At 40.0% G+C, this 21,919-nt stretch overlaps 1 pseudogene; it reads right to left on the reverse strand.

Annotated features, from left to right (window-relative positions):
* The window catches only part of LOC139708926 (uncharacterized), a 36,953-nt pseudogene that overhangs the window by 7,826 nt on the left and 7,208 nt on the right, over positions 1–21,919 (reverse strand).

A 21,919-nucleotide genomic window follows, 5' to 3' on the forward strand; every position in this document is an offset into this window, starting at 1 on the left:
TTTATACTAGATCTACGTACCGGTACGCTGTACTGTACGTCACTTATACGAGCGACAGAGCTAGTCAACACTTGACCCTACAATAGGTCTAACACTAGCTACCATGGATCTAACAGTAACACTAACAGTAACACGTTAGACGCCCTACTTACTGCACTGTGGGTCCAGGACCAGGACTAGATGATGTTTTGTAGGATTAGGGATCTACTGGATTTAAACACAAGGCTCGTGCCAGGCCCCATGCCATGCTGCACATGCGGATTCCGAGAGTGTGTTGTGAATGTCGTAGTAAAGTTGATAGCGTAGCGTGATCAAAGAGCGCTTAGCGTATACTGTACACGCCACACGCTGCCCATTTCCACGGCGCACTTCCGCGTAGAATGTACGGAGGAAGCGGCACAAATCTTGGGTTGACTTGCTCAGTAATATCCGTCGGATTGATTCCTTTTTCAGAACAGTAGGAGTCCAAAATTCGTAGGGCGTATTTGATGGCATCCTTTGTGTCCTTATTGTCTAAGATACTGTTTATGTAGATCAGTCTCTCTAAAAGTAGCGAACCTGTTCATTTCAGCTTCCATGTTTAAATCTACCGCTGAAAGTCTAGTCCCATCACACAGATAAGTTGCTGGCATAGCCAGCCTGCGAGAATTGGGAATAACGATAATATCGAGCAAAACATATCGCGGTTGTGGCGCAATCGCGTTGATAAGGTGCGGGATTCAAGTACTCGATGATTAAAATGAGGGAGCAAAAACCGATATCAAATCGATAGTGGGTTATCGTTTGCAATCGTTATATTTTGCGTGCACTATAACTTTTGTCGTGCACTGCCGGCCTGTATCATAAGTATGTATGCTATTTTATATAACAATATAAGCACCGATAAATTCTGAATTTGCCCCGAAGGCCAGTTATATTCAATGAGGCCGCAGGCCGAATTGAATATAATTGCCTGAGGGCAAATTCAGAATTTGGAGGTGCTTGGTACTTGTTATAGTGCAATAAGATGTCATGCACTATGTGTTATATAAAATAGCATACATACCCAGGCAAGATAAATTGAAAAAATACGAAAGCCTAGATCATTTAAGACTCTACACGTGTCTAGACAAGCAATAATACCAGTTTCTTTGAACCTGTGTAGACAAAATCCTGACGTGTTAGGGTCTAATGTTACGTGGTTATATCTAACGATTTCTAAGCCCTACGATAGATTAGGTCTAGGGGCCCTGGCCTAACGTTTCTACGTCACTTACATTGTACGAGCGACAGAGCTAACGTTAGTTAACACTTGACCCTACAAGGTCTACCATGGATCTAACAGTAACACGTTAGACGCCCTAAGTTTACTTACTGCACTGTGGGTCCAGGACCAGGACTAGATGATGTTTTGTAGGATTAGGGATCTACTGGATTTAAACACAAGGCTCGTGCCAGGCATCATTGAAGTCACCATTGCTGCACAAGTGGATTCCGAGAGTGTGTTGTAAATGTCGTAGTAAAAGTTCATAGCGTAGCGTGATCAAAGAGCGCTTAGCGTATACCGTACACACGCTACCCATTTCCACGGCGCACTTCCGCGTAGAATGTACGGAGAAAGCGGCACAAATCTTGGGTTGACTTGCTCAATATCCGTCGGATTGATTCCTTTTCAGAACAGTAGGAGTCCAAAATTCGTAGGGCGTATTTGATGGCATCCTTTGTGTCCTTATTGTCTAAGATACTGTTTATGTAGATCAGTCTCTCTAAAAGTAGCGAACCTGTTCATTTCAGCTTCCATGTTTAAATCTACCGCTGAAAGTCTAGTCCCATCACACAGATAAGTTGCTGGCATAGCCAGCCTGCGAGAATTGGGAATAACGATAATATCGAGCAAAGCATATCGCGGTTGTGGCGCAATCGCGTTGATAAGGTGCGGGATTCAAGTACTCGATGATTAAAATGAGGGAGCAAAAACCGATATCAAATCGATAGGGGGTTATCGTCTGCAATCGTTATATTTTACGTGCACTATAACTTTTGTCATGCACTGCCGGCCTGTATCATAAGTATGTATGCTATTTTATATATTGTTATAGTGCATTCAGCCTCATGCACTATATATATAATATATTACTGTTATGATAAAAGCATATTGCCAACAGTACTAAAATAGTACGAAAATAATACGTAATTGAAATAAGATATCAATGTCAGGATTGCAGCAATATCCAGATAATACTGTAACAATTCAGCCATTTGTGTACCAAGCAAACACGGTAACAAGATACAATACATACATACATACACACAATTATAGCAGGGGTATTGTTGTCAAGTGTTTTGACTGCCTTTGAGGTTCACAATGATTAAAAAAAAAGAGAAGAGGAAAATACGGATTGTTTGCGATCCTTTCTTGAAGCGCCGTTTTGCTGTGTTGTCGCAACACAGAGTATGTTGATTTATCTCTGTCCACAAGAAGAATACACACATAAAAAATTGCCGTCGACAACTGTATTTTCGCATCATTTCCTACTTTGTAAGTGTGGGAGTAACCTTTCATGACAACTGCACTAATTATATTTGAACAAGTTTCTCTTTGACGTCATCATCATCAAGATTTTCTTTCACTGCAAATCGACAGGCCGATAATGAGTGTGAGTTAATAATTGCATTAACGCGAGGCATTGAACGTGAGACTTTTCCCTGAACCTCTGCGCTTTTTTTTTTTGGTCACACAGAAACGATGTATAAATAGTCGTCATGCTCTGCAGTAATCTCGTTCAGCCACTTAGAGTCCAGTCGTTTGATACGAAGTGGGTGTATACGGTGAATAAAAAGCAGAGCCATTAACGGGTATTGGTATATTGTTGGAAAATGTTAAGCTCGACATGAGTGAAATAGCATTTGTATACACGACCAAAAAAAAAAAAATAATGATAAAAATGTGGAGATGTGGGAGCCAAGCGCAACTCGTTAGTTGTCTGTGTCATTGAAACTGTCAATTTGGTAGAAGAGGGTCATACTCAGGAAAAAAAAAAACGCCTGACACAAATTACATTTGATATACACTGACTTTTTTAAAAGATCAAGACCGATACTAATGTCACACCGTGAAGATTGAGGAAAAAAAAAGATTTCGCAGCGTATGCGAAGCACAAGTTCCCTTTTAAAGAAGGTCGAGGACATACCTAAGTCACGGAAATGTGCACGGCTGAACGTGTTCGCCTATTTTGTACATTGTAAATAGGAACGTCCCAAAACGCAAATCCGTGTTAAAGTTTCTTTGTATTAGCTGTGGGGGAGGGGGTATGGACAGATTAATAAACTCGACGAGTGGATAAATGGCAACATACATACAGGAACAGAGAAGAAGATAACAATTTTGTTATTTACACATTTACGGTGATGGTTATTATGTCTACCACCAGACCAATGATATGGATCACAGGGGACTTCAGCGTTTTCGCGGTATGTGTATCATCTAATGAAAAAGAAAGGAACGAATAGCATGTTTTATAGTTCTGCTTTCTTGCCCGGGATCATGCCGTCCGCTCATCACTTCCATCTCGCCAAAAGGTGTCAAAATAATCACAGGACGAAAGAGATTGAAGGAGAAAAGTGCTGTATCAGTATGCACCTAACTTCTCTTCGGGGAGTTCATTCGAGATTCGAGGCAATTTCTATTCGAGTGCGAAAATTATTAATAAACGAAATAACGATACAATGGAATTAATCGCGGACGGGACACAGCCGTCAACAATAGGCCAAAATCTGCGTTCGTTTCACGTTTCACCAGATCAAACACTGTCTGCGCGACAATGACTCGTGTGGATGGCGGGCTTTTATCGCGTCAAGAATCGCAATATTAGCTTTTTGGCTCGTCCGCACGAGGACTGGGCTCGAGTGGCGAGCTTCAGTCGACGTCCAATTTCAATCGGAAGTTGGGTGCGACAAGGAAAAGCGACACCGCAACACGTTTTTAGCGTAAATGGGAACAATCAAACCTAACTGGGGAAACTGAGCAAAAAAAAAGTAGCAGAAGACGTGAAATGGAGAGAGATAGCTGAAAAGGGGTGGGGGAGGGTTGACGGGTGATAGGACACAAGAAATCAACAATTGACATGTGTATCATTGCATGGTATGTCCACATTGGAAGCGCGGGAAATCAGTTCTTGTTGCGATGCAGGAGACACGTTTGTAAGCGACAAAACGTACATGAAGGGAACACATGTGGTGGTGGTGGTGGGGGGGGGGGCTTTCCTATGACAGCCTAATTGTTAGAAATCATGGCCCGATGTTGCGTGATTTGTAGCGAAGACAACAGAACCATTTGAAGAGGAAATTGAAATAAATGCAAAAAGAGAATGACCCCGAAATGGTGCTTTTTATACTCTTTTCTTGACACACGTTCATCGTCATCCCCGTAATGTGAGAATTTTGTGTGCTTTGCGGTAATAATTCGTGAAGTACAACAGACGCGAAGACAGTGGGCGTTTTCATATTGAACAATCATTTGGCACTTAGTTCGAACACGATTTCTCGGTTCGGGTTCGTTTTCTCTCTCTTTCACGATTCACCCCCCCCCCCCCTCTCTCTCTCTCTCTCTCTCTCTTTCCCTTCCTCTATATCTTTCTCTTCACATATTTCTTTGTCTTTCTCCTTCTCTCATTCTCCCAACGTTAGTATTCTTTTATCTTTTATAAAACAATCTCACTGCCTGCACTAAAGATGGCTTTTGTTTTTTGTAGTTTTCAAGCCCCCTGCACGTTGCTTCTCATAGTGCAAAGTAGAATTCAGATTTCGATTATATCAAAAGTTTTCAGCATAAACATAATATTACAAATAAAATATGTAGTCTTTTCTTCTTCTTTTTTCCCCATTTTCCAAAAGAATAAGACGTGCAACCGGTACACTCAAATATAACTAAAATCAAATACACACAGTGGTCAGATGATAACAGAATAAAAATGTATGCGGATTTAAACCATTCAATAGAGAGGAATAAGCGGTGATTTGACAGATTTATGGTAGAATGTATATTGACGGGATTGGAATGCGGAAGGCTGTCGTTAGATAAGCAAATGGCTTGATAGAGACAACAGCCTGATCGTCCTGCTGGAAAGAACACAGCGTCCCACAGTGTGGTAAACACAGTGTGAACTACACAGTGTGAACTTCACAGTGTGAGAAACACAGTGTGAACTTCACAGTGTGAACACAGTGTGAAATCTCTTCACATTGTTGAATTTGAGCGTTTTAACAGTGTGAACACAATGTGAGTCATAGATTCACAGTGTGAAAGAAAGCATTATGTGAACACTCTGTGAAAACCACATCACAGTGTCATCTTCACACTGTTTTCACATAGTCGACTGTATGTGAACACGTTGTGAATACACTGTGGGACACTGTGTTCTTTCCAGTATAGGGGAAGTCCATAGTGCCTACATTAGAGATAATTTCCACAAGGAATTACGACAGACAATAATAGTAAACATAAGTTTCTTTGGTTTCCAGACGTACATGCAAAATACCAAAGCTGAAGTACTGTATATGTGTTGTATGTAAAGAGGAGTCACAGAGACATTCTCATCAGTAATCAAATATAGAATTAAAACTTTCGACTTAGAATGCCTTTTATCATCAGTATGATGATGTTGTATTACGGTCTTTCCCACCCCCCCCCCCCCCCCACTCATCCAAGCGAAGGAAGAAAATTACATTGAGGGAAAGCATTACCCATAATCCCTGGCGACTCAAATGTAAAAGAAAATATGTACTTGTTCATGGTTTTCACATTTCTGAAGTGTTTAGTGGGCACAAAAGGATAGTCTGTAATTGAATAATGCCCGGTGCAGTAATCCAGCAATGGACATGTGGAAACTATGGTAATTTTCTATTGGGTATCTATTTGTAATATCTTTCTACCGTCATGCAGACTCCGTCTCTCTCTCTCTTTCTCTCTCTAACTCCATATCTCTTGAGGAGAACTAACTTCATATAAATGTATTACGATGCTTAATCATGTGATTTTGGCACTCAGCACTTATTTCCTAATGAACGGGTAGAGAAATGACAGGGGATTTCTGAACACTACATTAGCCCGATGCAAAAATCGCACTCGTTGCGAGATTGAATTATGTGCATTCCAAATGGAGGGCTGTTCAAGAACATACACTGATTTTCATTATTATTATTCTCTCTCTTTTTTTTTTTTTTTGCGTGTAGCCGCACAGCTTCTTTGCTTCCGAATAACCCGCTAGTTATTTGGCCGCTAACGAACATTAACCCTCCGAAGAATTCTCCACTCGCCGCGCTAATAGCAAGATTTTTAAACCATTTAGACACGCCTCGAATCGATAGAAAGAGCCATGCTCAACCCCCCAGAATTAGATAACGTGTGATCGGGAAATACGCGATTGCATCGCGAGAGTGGCGCGGGCAGCCAAGCGACTTCTGAATTTTTCCTCTAGCGTGAAGAAAATATTCATTTAAACAATTTTGCAATCGACGACGCGGAGAGGGAAATCACTCACCGTCTTTAAATCGAATAAGTTTACCCCTGACTTGAGAATGATATCAAAATTTGACTTCTGTCGTACTATATCAGACGAAGAAATGAAAGCGGCGTAGAGACGAAGATGGAGGAGAAGGAGCGGGAAGGGAAAGAAAGGGAGAGAGATGAACACAGAAATTTAAATGCCTCGCTGCATATAGAATTAAAGCTTGAAACTGCGAAAACAGACAACTGACATTTTTGGAGTGAACAATTTATGAGTCCCTCATCTTCGAAAATTAGATATCTGCATTGTGTGCTTATCACTTCACCTAACGTCTGCTTGTCATCTCCGTGTGAAAGAAAAAAAAATATTTCATCATGCCCTTATGCTTATATAGCGCTATATCCACGGAAGTGGCTGTTAAAAACAGCTATTTCTGTGGATGTGCACTATAAATGAATATTGTTATTATCATTATGAGCGTTTTGGCAGGGAAATAAAGTAGAAAATCAGAAATATTCAATCACGCTACGTTTGCTGGGGATTTTTCCATAACACAAATTGACTCCTGGAATTGTTATCATCAAGTAAAATGTCCGATTAAACATCTCCGCAGAAGGATTTGCCAATTGCAGAGTGGAATGATTTTTTTTTCCTCTTAACTTTTCATTCGCTTATTAGATGAAGACTTACATATCTGTTCGTAACAAATCATCATCTCATCAAATCTAATTCATCCCATTATCATATTCCTAATTAGACTCCAGTGCAAAATAGAAAGATCAATTGACAAAGTTTGACATTTCGGAATAGGGCAGTATCTAATCATCACTAGCGTCTACTATTTTGCATGTTAGTATTGAAACATAATTTTATGCTGTGCACTGAAATATATAGATTGATAAACGTGTATTGCTGTGTATCAACTGCTCAACTTACCAATTTTTCTTTGTTTAAGTTCATAAACTGAAACAAACGGCGTGATTGCTTTCAGCTTCTCTTCAAGCGATAGGAGGGAAAATACCAGCTATATATTGTAGACAGCACGGAGGAACCGCGCAGGGCATCAAAACCCTCTACTTCATTGATAGATAGATGATTTAATGGGGGTATCCCTTTTTCGGATCGTCGACATCATAATACTCACCACAACTGTGGTGTGCGTCTTAGATGCGCGACATCGACTCAAACAAAATACGACTGAACAATGAATTTTGTACCTTTGAAGGTTATATTCCAGTTCTTCGAAGTTAACATTGTTAATGTTAAGAAAATCTAGCTTTGTTCAAGGTAATGGCATGCTTTATACGCCACCATTGACACTACAATACAGCGCGTGCCACGTTCATCACTGGATGTTTGTGTAGCGAAACAAGCTCAGGTCTGCAGTGAAAGATGACTTTTAAGCAATTGATGTATTTTGTCATATTATATTCATAGATCATGGCACGGTAGAAATAGGGGTTAGATGAGACAAGAATGGTCACTAACCCTCAGAATATGGAGACCGTGCAGGCTTCTGATTCAATGAAGGAAAGTTATAGAATTTATGATTATCTGGGATTTCTGCTTACCTCTTCGGATCTCTCTCTCTCTCTCTTCTGTCTTGACAAAAAAAAAAAAAAGGCTACACTTCTTACAATCATTGTTAGCGCTCCTCAAGAGGGTCTTCTCAAAATTAGTTTCTACCTTTTACTTTCTTTATTTTTTACTCTTAGTAAAACGTATCGCTAGGACAAGAGTCCGCCTGAAGTCATCCATCGAAGGTTCAATCTCCTCACGCGGAGGTTCATCCCCATTGTAAATCAGACAAACCACACAGCGACTGTATCCTACTTTACTTCAAATCAGATCCATGGATTTGCTGCAGCAGTTCCGCCCCTAAAGGCTCTTGTTTTCTCGTCTACCTTATCACACTTTGTAAGAGATATCCGTTTAAGAACCACCTCGTGATACGTACAGCTCTCGAAGGACACTAATAAAACAACGAGTGATATCGAGCTGATGGATCGATATTGGGCAAAATACAGGGATAAGATATCATTTTCTCCACAATCTATAATGAATAAGCGAAATGGAATAATATTATCTAATGGCAATGCATTGGAATTAACTCCTTCCGCTCAGTCAAACAATATTCATTCATAGGGTTACTCAATGGGTAATGCCTTTTGAGGCACGCCCTGCTGAAAAGAACACAGTGTCCCACAGTGTGTTCACAGTGTGTTCACAATGTGTTCACACAGTCGACTATGTGGAAACGTTCGAATTTAACAGTGTGAAGATGATTTCACACTGTGGTGTGTTTTTTCTCATAGAGTTCCCTTAATAATGTTATGTTTCACATGCTGTGAATTGATGATTTACAATGTGTTCACAATGTTAAAACGCTTGAATTTGACAGTGTGAAGAGATTACTGTGTTCACAATATGTTCACACTGTGTTTTACATTGTGTTTTACACTGTGGGACACTGTGTTCAATACAGCAGGACATTATATGGACATTGATTCCTTCCTCCTTTTTTTTTGTTCTTCAAAAGTTAGAAATCCAACCATTTGACAAGAGCAAATAAACCAGATATCAAGCACAAGTCTTTACATGCACTAATACACAAATAAATAACAACTGTTGCAATTGGGGAAAAACCCTGAAAGCTTGTATCATCATTCTCTAAAATCGAAGTAAATAATCATAACAAAAATAGTCTCTTCTCAGCAAAACTTTTGCTCGATAAGCAAATGAGTCCCTGGTCTTATGTCTTGAAAGGTCTTCTTTACTTTACGTTGAATTTGAAATATAGGCATGGATCGCACCTTGGTATTTTTATAAACATGAAGTGTTACTGTAATCCATATAAGCTAAATAAAACCAGTTCACTCTTATAGGTGTCTGTCCCCACTGTCCGCATCTCATGGTCTCAACGTGCAAGTCAAGTAAGATCTTAGGGGGATTATCGGTCATGGGAAACAGGTCGGGAATCAGGTCACGAAGGAATTGCAATTCGAAGTCAGTTTAAAAACACACACACAAACACGCACACAAACTAACAAACAAACAAACATGCACCCCTGACTAGCTCTCCGCCTAACGAGATTGCTTGACAACTGAAAGATCAATAGTATCGAAGGAAATCATTATTATTCTGTAAGCAACCTTTTTGCACACGGTATTAAAAAGCAAGAAAAAAAAATGATTCGATTGCTTTATAGTTCGGCCTGTATTGTCAAATACAGCATATCTGGGAGCTAACATTTTTCACATGAAAAAAAGATAACATACAACTGGTCAATAAAATTTAGATTCCAGGTGAGCAAAAGTTCAGACTTTGTCACATCATGGAATGTCTGCATGGATTAAAGGGATTGTATAGTTTTAGTTGAGACCGTATTTACAATTTCTAACATTTTTTGGTGAGACAATGAGAAACCTCTTATGAATATGAAAGATCACATGATTCCATGAGGAATTCAACATTTATTTGATGAAAATTGGTTTTGAAATGGCTGAGATATCAAAAAAGAGCGATTCCACTAAAGTGTGGGACCCACACTTAAATCACGATCGCTTTGTTTTACTTTGTTTTTGGATGTTTCAGTCATTCCAAACCCAATTTTCATCAAATAAACTTTGAATTTTTCTTAAAATGGTATGCTCTGTACTATCTAATAAGTGTTTTCTTGGTATCTTGCAAAAAGTTAAAAGCCTAATCCTCATCTCCACCAATACTGTACTATCCCTTTAAGTTGTAGTAAGTGTCATAACAATGAGGCCAATGGATTCAAAAAATCATGACAAAGCTTTTCTTTTTTTCTAAAAAGAGGAAGGAATACAAAACAACTCCGATCCTGGAAATGATAATTTAACTTAACATATTGCCCACGAGAATTCATCATTCCTATACAAAGTGTGGGTACTTTACAGAAACACCTATATAAGGAATTAGTTTTCCAATAGCATGATCAGGACTGATAATCAGGTGTTTTGAATTTTGTAGGCAAGCTTGTCGAAACGGATAAAGATTATGATTGCAATAATGAAGATTATCAAGAGAATGCATTGCGACAGTGTCATCATACGTATTTAGTCTTCCTATGTCTTATAAGGTGATTTCCCTACAGGACTTGCTTTTTACTGATATTGATACTATATCCAATAGTGCCAATCTTATGTATGCAGAGGGTTAAATTCGCAAATTTGCCGTATGCAACCCTTTCGTATATTAACCCGTATGTAACTACATTAAAACACTTATGAACTGCAGTGTATACACAGTCAAAATCAACCCCCTTCCCGAATAATCCCCTCTTTTTTTTCTCTCTCTCCTTATTCAATTTCATACTGTACTCCTACAAGGCCTGTATACTTGAACCGGGAGGATTCAAGGCCCCCCCCCCCCACCCCCTTAAATTGCATGGAGATTTTAAGGGAACCTTCTGGTACTTCGAATCCTTAATTTATTTTGTCAAAACCTACCACAGTCTATATAAACCTTCGGACTGAATTCTAGAAATGAGTTCACCGATACCTGACGTCCTTAATCCCAAATGAGTTCGGTCAATTTCAGATTCGAAGGTTCCCTTGCTCTGCTGATTCAATATCTCGGCGTAACTTCATTAAAAGGCAATTCTATTCTCGTCATGATTTGTTCCCCTTCAAAACAGTGTATGATTCTCAGCCGATGCCAAACATATAATGTGACGGTGTCTACCCACCCCCCCCCATCTCTGCCTTAGTATAAATCTCCTTCTCTTTCTCAAAACGTCAAAGGATGGTCGTGTGCCTAAGAAAGTTTCTTAGTTTGTAATTTCAATTGAATGCGAGTCTGATTTAATTTTGATAATCATTTTGGCGGCGGGCGAGTAACCCTAGCCTTAGCCGCCGAAGGATCATCGGTAATCCCTACAAAAATGTGGTTAATATTCATAGAAAAATAATCCCGCACGTGCGTCTGGTACGAATTAGATCTGTCCTAATCCCACGGGGGGACATGGCCGGCGAAGATGGGGGGAAATATACATCATCCCTGCCAAAAAAACATCTTCCAGTAACGAATTCAATAGATGAAAGATCGAACTATTATCGAGTTTTGTCGCATTCCTCTCAAAAGGAGATAAAATGGCACCAGAGGCAAAGCAATGTAAAGACAGTAACGGTCTGCCTTATTCTTCTACTGCCGCTGTTTTGTGTTTGTCATTCTTTTCTTCATTTTTTTAAGGAGATTATTATCGCGAGTGATACAATCGTCTGATTATGCGGTAATATTTGCCTCTGGGAAGCCACGTTCTCGTTATCACATGCCATCATCACTATCATCAAATTTCCTTAATCGTGGTTTGAAAAAAAGCCTGATAACAAACAAACAAACAAACAAAAGTGTCGATTCACAATGTTTTTTTTTTTAATTCAAACACATATTGGGCAGAAGCAAATGGAAGCTAATTCAGAGATCCCTGCCTAGGAGAGTTACAAATTGGACTTATCAACTTGTTTGCTGCTGCTCAGAAAAAAAAAATCGGGTTAAGATTTAGGACAAGTATTACGAAATGCCAAATGTGTCTTAATACATTTTAAAGAGTTTAAGGAAACGAAGGTAGCACAGGTGGCTCTGAAACCTACGTGAAGAACTTTGCCCTACCAGACTCTCCGCTACTAACCGTTGCAATGCTTTCCCATGCATCGCTTTGGAATGGAATGAAGTGAAATGAAATGAAATGAAATGAAATGAAATTTATTTACCAAACAATAACATAATAAACATTATCAATGTAGTCAAAGAAATCAATAGTAAAGGACAGTGTGGGGGAAAAAGAACCGGTAATAGCGTGTAGGCTAGTCGAGACCAGTCCATTCAACAATATGAATTATAGAATGCATTTGCGATATTCACAGAAGAAATGTTATATGTACATATTTACATGTTTTCATATCGGATCATTTATACATTCATTCAATAAGAGATACTTGGAATGCGTCAATTAAAAAGACTGCCTAAACATTCAAACTCCGCGTGGGTGATACCAAAGAGAATTAGAAAGACGCTACAAAACAACATTGGTAATCAGACATTTTTTTATCAAAAGTGAATAAACAGGAGAGTTCTGTCACTGCCTTTTTTAAAAAATAAAAATTAAAGCTGTCCGTCTTTCTTATTCAGTTATCTGCTATATACAGATCGCCTTGTCGTCTAGAAAAGCATATTTAGCAGCCCAAATTCATATGGTTGCACATGGTGTATTTTTTTTATTGCTTTGCGAACAGGCACGATTCACACTTGAGCTCATTAACTTCTTGAAATTGACCAGAAAGGAGGAGGGGGGGGGGGGGGGGAGGGAGAGAATAGAAAGTGTGGGGGTTAAATTATGGGAGAAGGAAATCATTTGAAACAGAAGGAAACAGCTTAAATGGATTTTGACAGCAAAGGAGAAAAAATCTGCTACAAAGTGTTCGCCACGAGAAATACTTCGACAGAAGGTACGCGCTCCTTCGGGCAAAACCTTTGTATCCCTTTTCATTGATCTCTCCTAAGAAGTATGCTTATTCTCAGTCTCCGTTCGAACTCTCTCCCCTTCCTCTCACACACACACTCTCTCTCTATCTACCCCCTCCCCATCTCTTCCCTCTGTCTGTCTTTCTCTCTCTTTCCCTCATATTCTCTCCCCTGGTTTCCTCTGACGGCACCATGGCAAAAAAACGGTGCGCATGCAGATTTCCAAAACGATTCGCCTTCATCCCGTGCTAGGGCTATTGTTGCATCCCGACGCCATTAAAGAGCTGGCATGTACACTCTCGTATACGCCGCCCATCCAGCGAGCGAGCGGACGCGCCTTGGCGTCGAAACACTTCAAGAAACCAGCAAAATCCATTTCTCCCACTGCGCGGCTCCTTCTCCACTGACACTGTTATTGTTTTTGTGTAAGAACAGGAGAGGTTGGCATTGATTGTAACCATCCGGAAGATCCGCAAATTCACTGCAGAGAGTATACCTTTTTTTTTTTCGTGTAAAAAAAGAAACCCAACAACAACATACATAAACATTAAGAGCATGCGCGGTGCGGGGTTGTTCCTCTGACAAGGATAATGACACCAAGTTAAGACATCAAGAGATTTTCCTATACGAACCTTGCACACTGAGTGTATCTGTGAAATGGCATTGTCTGTGTCGACTGCACAAGGTATCTAATTCGCAGGGAGAATTCCCATAATGTGCCACTTTTATGCATACACGGACTTTATAGTCAGTGCAAGTTCTGTCGATGCATATAGTATATCAATTAATCTTTGCTAAATGACACCCACTTTTCTTTTCTTAATCTGATGAACTAGCCGCTGATATATGGGTCCCTGAAGACAACAATTGTCTCAAGACATCCCAGTAATTGCATGCAAGCATTGATATATATACATATAATTTTTTTTTTTGGGGGGGGGGGGAGGGGGAGGGAGAGAAATGATCAAATACAGGGAAACCACGCTATATTCTGTATCGTTCAAAAGTTGTTTCATTTCCTTCCCGATCTCAAGGCTGGATAATAATTACTTTTCAATTCGCAATTATCTTGATTCTGAGTACGCCTTGCTCCTGGTCCGAACCATATAAATAGTAAAGAAACAAAAACAGCAACAGATAATATGAAAAGATAGACCTGGGGGAGAAGGCGTAACTCGCGAAGCGCGCAAGTCCATCATGCTTTGCTTGAACAAGACGGCGGAAACTGCGAGTTATTTCTCAGGAAACGTCTTTTGTGTTCGATTGCTGGTCGTCCGAATGGTCGAAATGCGAAACCGCCAACTCTACGCTTTTCCTTGTCCCACAGACTGAGTCTGGAAAAAATAAAGGCCGATGATAATCAGAAATGAAATTAGGAGGGCTCCTTTATCCATTTATACAAATCAATTCACCGCTTCTTATGTACACGGCAAGGATTTTAATTGCTTATGAGTTCAGGCACGGCTTGTCGGAACTGCGTGCGCGACAAGTATTATTGCCTACAGGTTATTGTGTGCATCGGGTTATGTTAATTACAATCATCGTCATATTTAGTTAAATATACGCACAAAAGTGATTCGGTTTGAGTAATTTACCGTAAATATATCACCCTTTCGTCAGCATCAACCATTAGGGCAATTTCATCGTTGTATGACAGGGAGAACTGTCTACGTTTAATGTCATAGATTATAATTCATAGGCGCCTTCTCTACGAGTTTTCATTGATCACTTAATACTTTGCATTATGGGAATGATCTCAGCCGCTTTCACGGGAAAAGGCAAGACTAGCTGTGTTTGTAGAAAATATCATGTAAATCGACGTCCACACAGTCTCTGGTCAAATGTATGGCACTGCAGCGAAGTCGAGCACGGACGCGCTCCAGTAAGTATTTGTTGAGGAAGAGAAATCGTCAGATTTTACTAGACTCATGCACAGATTTTTCAAATGGAATATATTTTCATAGAGAACTGAGTTCGTTTCAAACATCAAGATAATCTAATACAGAAAAAGACAAAGATATGACAGTCTTTGAACTTGAAATGTTATGAGATCCGAGTACGATATATAGATTTAAGTGCACACTTTCCTCGAAAGCAGAAAATACAAGCATTGCATGCATATTACGTGGATAGGCCTTTTGATTGATCGTAATGACGGTAACACTAAGTCTGAATCAAATTAAACGACAATTTTTCCGAGCATGTTTCCGGAACCTGCTATTTTTGACACCGAGAAGTGTAACTTTCCTTTAAACAGTGGAAATTACCTAAGGACTGAAATGAGAGAGACGATTTTAATTGGATTCAGATTTCGTGACCAATCGTGTTATCGCATTGATTGAAAAGGGATAGGTCAGCCCTACAGTTTCGTCGGGTGCGATATCATCTAATCTGTGTACATATTTGCATAAAATTCGTTCCGCACGGGAATTGTGGCAGTTTTGACATGATATTAAATAATTGTCCATTAGTGTCCTCCATTTTCGGCCGTTGATAACGGCAATACGTTCAGCAATTACTGATTGATTCTGATGGCAATCTTCGAGGGATTATTTAATTACATTTCCCAGTATTGTGAGTGGCTTTCACCGACCCTCGAGTTCTGGGTTATGACCAGAGAAAAAAAGAGAAAAAAAAAAAATCAAATTCAAGGAAGAGCCGAAATTAGACTGAGGCAGTGTGCAGCGGTAATAATGGATTGAAATGTATAACAGAGGACTCAAGATCTTTTTTTTTTTTTTTTTTTGGGGGGGGGGGGGCAAATCATGGGGGGGGGGGGAGTGGAATGGTCACAGGGGGTGGTGGCTCATATTGGCTTAAAATTGGCAACACTCCCGTCACAACAAAATACAAAAGTTGCTGTCATTACGTCAAAGCGGCATGAAAATGTTTTTGGTTGTCGTTGTTGTTGTTGTTGTTGCAACTTAAGGTAATCTTAAAGGGATGGTACAGTATTGGTTGAGATGGGTATTCAGCTTTTAACTTTTTGCCAGATACTTAGAGGGCACTTTATGAAATGTAAAAAACAAACAAACATACAATTCTAAGAGGAATCAAAAGCTTATTTGATGAAAATCGGGTTTGATATGGCTGAGAGATCCAAGAACAAAGTAAACCAAAGCGATCCAAATAAAAGGTGAGTCCCACTTTTTATTAAGATCTCTCTGTTTTGGATATCTCAGCCATTTCAAAGCCAATTTTCATCAAAAAAGAGCTTTGAATTTCTTTTAGAATTATATGGTCGTTCATATTTCATAAGAGGTTTCTCATTATCTCAACAACAAAAAAATCATCATAAAAAAAAATGTTGGAAACCTCAAATCCTTTTAAGATCCAAGGAGCATCAAACGATGATAGAACAGAGATTTAAAAAGGGAAGAAATATAATTACGTCAGTTCCATGTCTGAAATGTTGCTGATGTTATTCGGGTTTTTTTTTTCCTGGTCCTCGTCATGCAATTCTTTGAACTGCCCCCCCCCCCCCCCCCCGCCCCCGCCCCCCCCCCCCCCAAAAAAAAAAGATTTTCAGCAATGAATGCACCACTTTCACATACATACACGCACACATACGCAAAAGATCCCATAAGTGATCATACTTTGTTTGTACGGGGAGCAGAAAACATGAAATTAGAGCTGCATTTTATTGGTTTTAGTGGTTTTTCAGATAATCACAGTCCAGAAAGAACGGATATGGAAGGGGTGTGATAACACCATAATTATATTCATGAATAAATCTTGACAGGGAACACGTGTATAATGTGTTCATGATTTGGACGGAATTAATGAAATGAAAGCTTGCCCGTGGTGTTTAATAAAATAAAAGGCATGAACACTTTGAAATTAAGAGGACTCAAGATGAAAAGAGAATGATTTGTGGTTTGTTTTATTTTCAATATCTAAGCGACATTGGTAAGAGATAACCAGAAACATAATTTCTTGAGTTCTTCCACCAAGATGAACAATAATGTAGAACAATGATGTTGAGCAATGAATAAATAGTGCATTTATGAGGGACGCGAGGCCAAATTAGAAATTAACAAAGGCTCTCACACAAAAGTTCTCCCACCGTGATAGCGCGTTCAACATGTGGCCAACGAAACTGTTCGTCGTCGGTTGGGGGTTCCAGTCTTTTGCCAATTAGCTAATGAGAACCGAACCAATTACGCTCCCCGCAGATTAATTACGGGCATTATTGGCAAATATTTTGATTCAATTATCGATCTTAAGTGGTCCTCGATAGATGTCAACCCACGAGGTATACAACAAATAGAAGGATCCGAGAACAAGAAGCAGAAGAAGAAGAAGAAGAAGAATAGGAATAAACGGGGGAGCCCATGCCTGGATTGGAGAGAGTGCATATATTGGTGACTGTGTACAAAGTAGGATGGTTCGATTCAGCTTTCGTATCGGGATCGACACCGAAAGAATGAGGGCAGAACTTTGACAATGTGTCGATAGATGGCCGTTTACATAAACGTTCTCTTTACAGAAGAATTGAAGTGAGGTTTACCTGCAACGGAAGGGAGAGGGGGAGAGATGGTCCCACGGTTTGGCAGACTACAAATTATGACTGTACGTACAGATGCACTGGTCATTGTATCGCACACATTAGCAAGTTTCTGCCAACAGTGAAGTCAATTACGTCCATTGGAAGAAACAATTGCCACGAGGGTGGCTGTTAAATCAACACTTCTACGAGCTTACGCGTAACACCAGAGACAAAGAAGAAAAAAAAAAAGAGAGCGCACAAAGAGTAAATTAATTTCACCACGTCCCATCGACGACCGTCCTTTATCTGTGCTAATATCCACTACAAATAGTCTTCTTTCTTTAAAGTCTGACACACAGGGTGACCAATCGAACGGTTTTTAGGTGTGGGTCTTCTCCTTTTAAAAGTTTTGTTTTGTTTGTTTCTCCCTTGAAAGCTCTCTCGGCTGCCAGTGACACACGTACAGAAAGAACAAAAGCCGGCGCTCAATCGTTACGGGTGCTATACATTATATTTCTCGCCTGTTGCTACAAATGCGTTGACCGTTTGCGATTGAAGGGCTGTGACTAAACTCATCCAGTAGGCGCGAGGAATAGGCGGAACAATCAATTATATAATCAGCGGTGAAATATGAAAGAATAGAAGGCAGCTATTGAGAGAGCAGAGCTGGCGAGATAGATTATGTAAATAGGTTTGCTGGATTGACACACTTGCCTCTAGCAACAAACAAGTGTAAGGCAGCAAAGAACAAAGACAAAGAAAAAACACAAGAAAAATATCGAAACAAAGATCCAGAGATAACTTTTAGTTAATTAGTAAGAGACAAACCACTTCTGACTAAATATCGCCCTGCATAGTGCGTGGTCAGCAGTCAACTTTCTGTACTCTTCTTTGTACCTGTTGTTTCTAAGTCTATACCATTGCGAATTTGAAGTTTATATCTCCTCAAATGTCTTAAGTGCAGCGTCTTGTCGGTGACGTTTATTCTATGATTTTGCCATGATATGAAACTCAAGGTCACACCTGTCTGTTATTGTTTTCACGCCATCTCCAAAGCCTTAATAGTATGAATGTATTCCCAGACGAAGATTAACGTTGTGCGACGAAAAGACTATGATAATCCGTAATAATCGTGGGCAAAAAAAAAAAAAATCATATCAAGAAATTCAATTATATTTGGGTTGTTTTGGCTTTTTAAAGAAAAAAATGAAAAAAGGGGAATTTTAGACAAAAAAGGGGGTAATGATAATTGATTAACCGTTGCCACAGGGTCGTCAGTTCGGCAGCATAGAGTCTTTGCTGAAACCGAATGGAACTATTCATTATATCGATGTTTTTAGCATGGGACTCTAGCATCGTCACAAAGAACTGATTGAACTGTCTACACAGAAAGAGGTCTTGCTAAAGTTAACTTGATTTCTTAATCAGATATTTGCAGAAATAGTTTCATCATTGACTGATCCAATTTCCATAAGACACTGATCTACATTGCATGTAACATCGAAGAAATAATATATCATTGCTACGATTAATGCAAAGAATATTGATATTAAGATTAGAAAATGAAAAATGTGTGGCACCTATATGATCATTCAGTCACAGCATCTAAAACGATCATTGTTATTTTGTGAATGTATGTAAGCGAAATCAAAACAGATTTCTGTGGAAAGCATGAAAAGCAAAAATCTATATGGGTGGATGACATATGAATATTTATAAGTACCTGAACACGTGACTCAACGAGGTCCAATCGCATGGCCAGGGCTTCCCTGGTAAAGACATCCGGGTAATGGCTTTCGTTGAAGGCGCGTTCTAACTCTTCGAGTTGCCAACCGTTGAAATTAGTGCGACTCCGCCGTCTCTTACTGCCGTTCGGGTCTTTGTCGTCTTTTTCTGAACGGGGCAAAGAAAAACGACAAATAATCTATCATGTTTAGTTCTCTGGGTGCCACATTAATCACCTTTGTTTGTATGTCAAATTTGTGTACATTTGACTCATTGACAATGAAAGGATTGTACACTGCTGATACGACAATCAAAACGCTTCTATACTTATGGTATTAATAGAGTAGGTCAAAGCGATAGTACTTTCCGACCAATGGAGCTGCGTTATAGTGTGGGCAACCCATTTACCCGGAGTATTGGTTATGCTGAGTAATATGGTTGCAGGCTCGTAGAAAATCCATGTCGTCCGTGCGCAAAAATAGAGACGTAAGGCTTTTAGTGAGGGAATACATGCATAGATTACAATTATGTTTGTGTTTAACTTCCATGTATTCTCACTCACACACACACTAGCTCTCTCATATGTGAACTTGATGCGTCTATTTGATTAGATATGTGTTATGTATGGATGTGTGTGGGTTTGTGTGTTTCCATATAATGTGTGTATACGAGTTTGTACGACTACTTATTCTTTTATTTTCATCACGTTTGTAGCATTTTAGTATGTGCGTGTGTATCCAAACGATTAAATTTTACACCCCAATTACGATTTTGTCAGCTCTCTGCTCATGAGTAGGCTACATGTCGCCAGCGAACTGTAAAAAGGTCATCGATATTTGAGACACAGCAGTCAGTGGAAAAAAGTAAAAATAGTTCAAATTTGTTCGTGTCTCTGGCTCGTGTCAACGTGTTTCAATATCCACTGTCCCTCTATGATGGATGTATAACGAAATAAATACTAGGACCCCACTTTAAGCATCTACCCTAATTTCAAAGGCTCTAATTCCATCGATCTTATAAGTAATACATTTTTGTCGAACACAGTCCTTTTTATTTTGAGTTGTTTTCCCCATGCATGAGAGTCAAATAAAAAAAGCGGAGAGGTATCTGGCGTGTTAGCCATGTAATCGGCGTGTAATACGTTTCGTTTTTGTGTATTCTGCTCCTCCGAGACAACCCCCATCTCATAGATATCTAGCACTGCAAACATTTTGCTCCAGTCCTAATCGCATTACACACATACACACGAATACACTCAGAGGTATAAGTACGCCGTGATACCCCGCAAACCCGGGAGTGAGCCGCGTTCGGGGGTTTTCCCCAAAGACCTCGCCGAAATCCGCTTAAAAATAACACAGGCTCCCCGCTGTATACACACGAGGGGGAAATGGGAAATCAGAGGATTATATCAATATTTCCTAAAGACACCTTTCTAAAATTACATCTGCGTGAATAGGGGAGAGAAAAAAAAAGGTACGCGTTGTGCTCGAAAGTGAATAATGTAAATAGAATTCTGTTTTTGGATAGATGCTCCAGAATCGACATCACCTTCTCCTCATGTAAGATCAATCGAACTTTTGTTGTTGTGCCCGGTTCTGGGAACAAAATGGATATAGGAGAAATTAATAGGCGACGTGTAAAACTCAATTTTGAAGGGACGGCAATTTCTCAGCTAATTTTCGCGACCGAGAGTAAACTTCTCCCTAGGGTCTATGCTCTACTTCGTAAACTATTTTCGAGGAGTTTCTGCCTGCCCGTCCCAGAACGATGCACCTTCAAAGCCAGTTGCGAGGTAAAAAGGTTAAAAGATTTTGTGCGAGATTACACCTGCTTTCGCGTCACCGTAAAAAGTCATCAAGAATCTTGTCTTTCTTCCCCCTTCGTCTAATGGAAGACATAGGAGGGAAGGCAATTATTGACATAAATGTTTTGATAGGCGCGCGGGACAGAGGGCTCGTCGTTTTAGGGGGTGAAACACGTAATTAACCGAGGAAGGAATTGAAAAGGGGCCTGGGAAAATGGCTCCGGGCTGGTTGTCCGTTCACGCCAGTTAACCATCTTGCTCGGCAATTGTACACATTTGCGTTTCATCCGCTGCTGATCGGGAAGAGAGTGCGAGCAGAGCGCTGTCCTTTATTTCGTCACACTCTTCCCCTCTCCTTCTCTTTCTCTTTATCTTGTCTTTTTTCCCTTGTTTTGAAAACGCGCTTGCAGCAATAATATGTCAAAAACGTTACCAGCCACTGAACACATCCGTTTTCCCGGGCCACAATCATTTGCAACATTTTATGGGGTCAATCTACCTATTAGAAAAGTGTTATCGCATAATTTCCTCCCTTTCCTCGCGGTTGCAGACGATACAAAATGATTTTCCAAATCGACGGAATTTGCTGGTGCCCGCGGGCGAGCTTGCTTGCTTCGGTAGAGTCCATTTCGCGCGCCAACTTTTAATTCGTCCCCGCCGAACAAGCACAATGCGGCGTGACAGATCAGTCATGCGCGTGCGTGCAGCAAGGGTAATAATGTGGACCCATCAACTGCGTAAAGCTACTCGTTATCTTGTCCCTGCTTGCATTCACGAGCACCCTTTACCTCTTCGCCATTTTTGTCAGACTATTGGCCGTTTCCATTCCATGACTCACTTTTTATAGCGGCGGGAGCCCTGCGTACATCACCCCGCAAGACAAATGCGTTGTTACCTGCTCCGACCCGCGGGGCTGCGTAAACACGAGC

This window comes from Diadema antillarum, unplaced genomic scaffold, assembly GCF_040938485.1.
Source record: "Diadema antillarum isolate AM-2024a unplaced genomic scaffold, OU_Dant_1.0 seq00001390_RagTag, whole genome shotgun sequence".
In the NCBI taxonomy this organism is placed as follows: Eukaryota; Metazoa; Echinodermata; class Echinoidea; order Diadematoida; family Diadematidae; genus Diadema; species Diadema antillarum.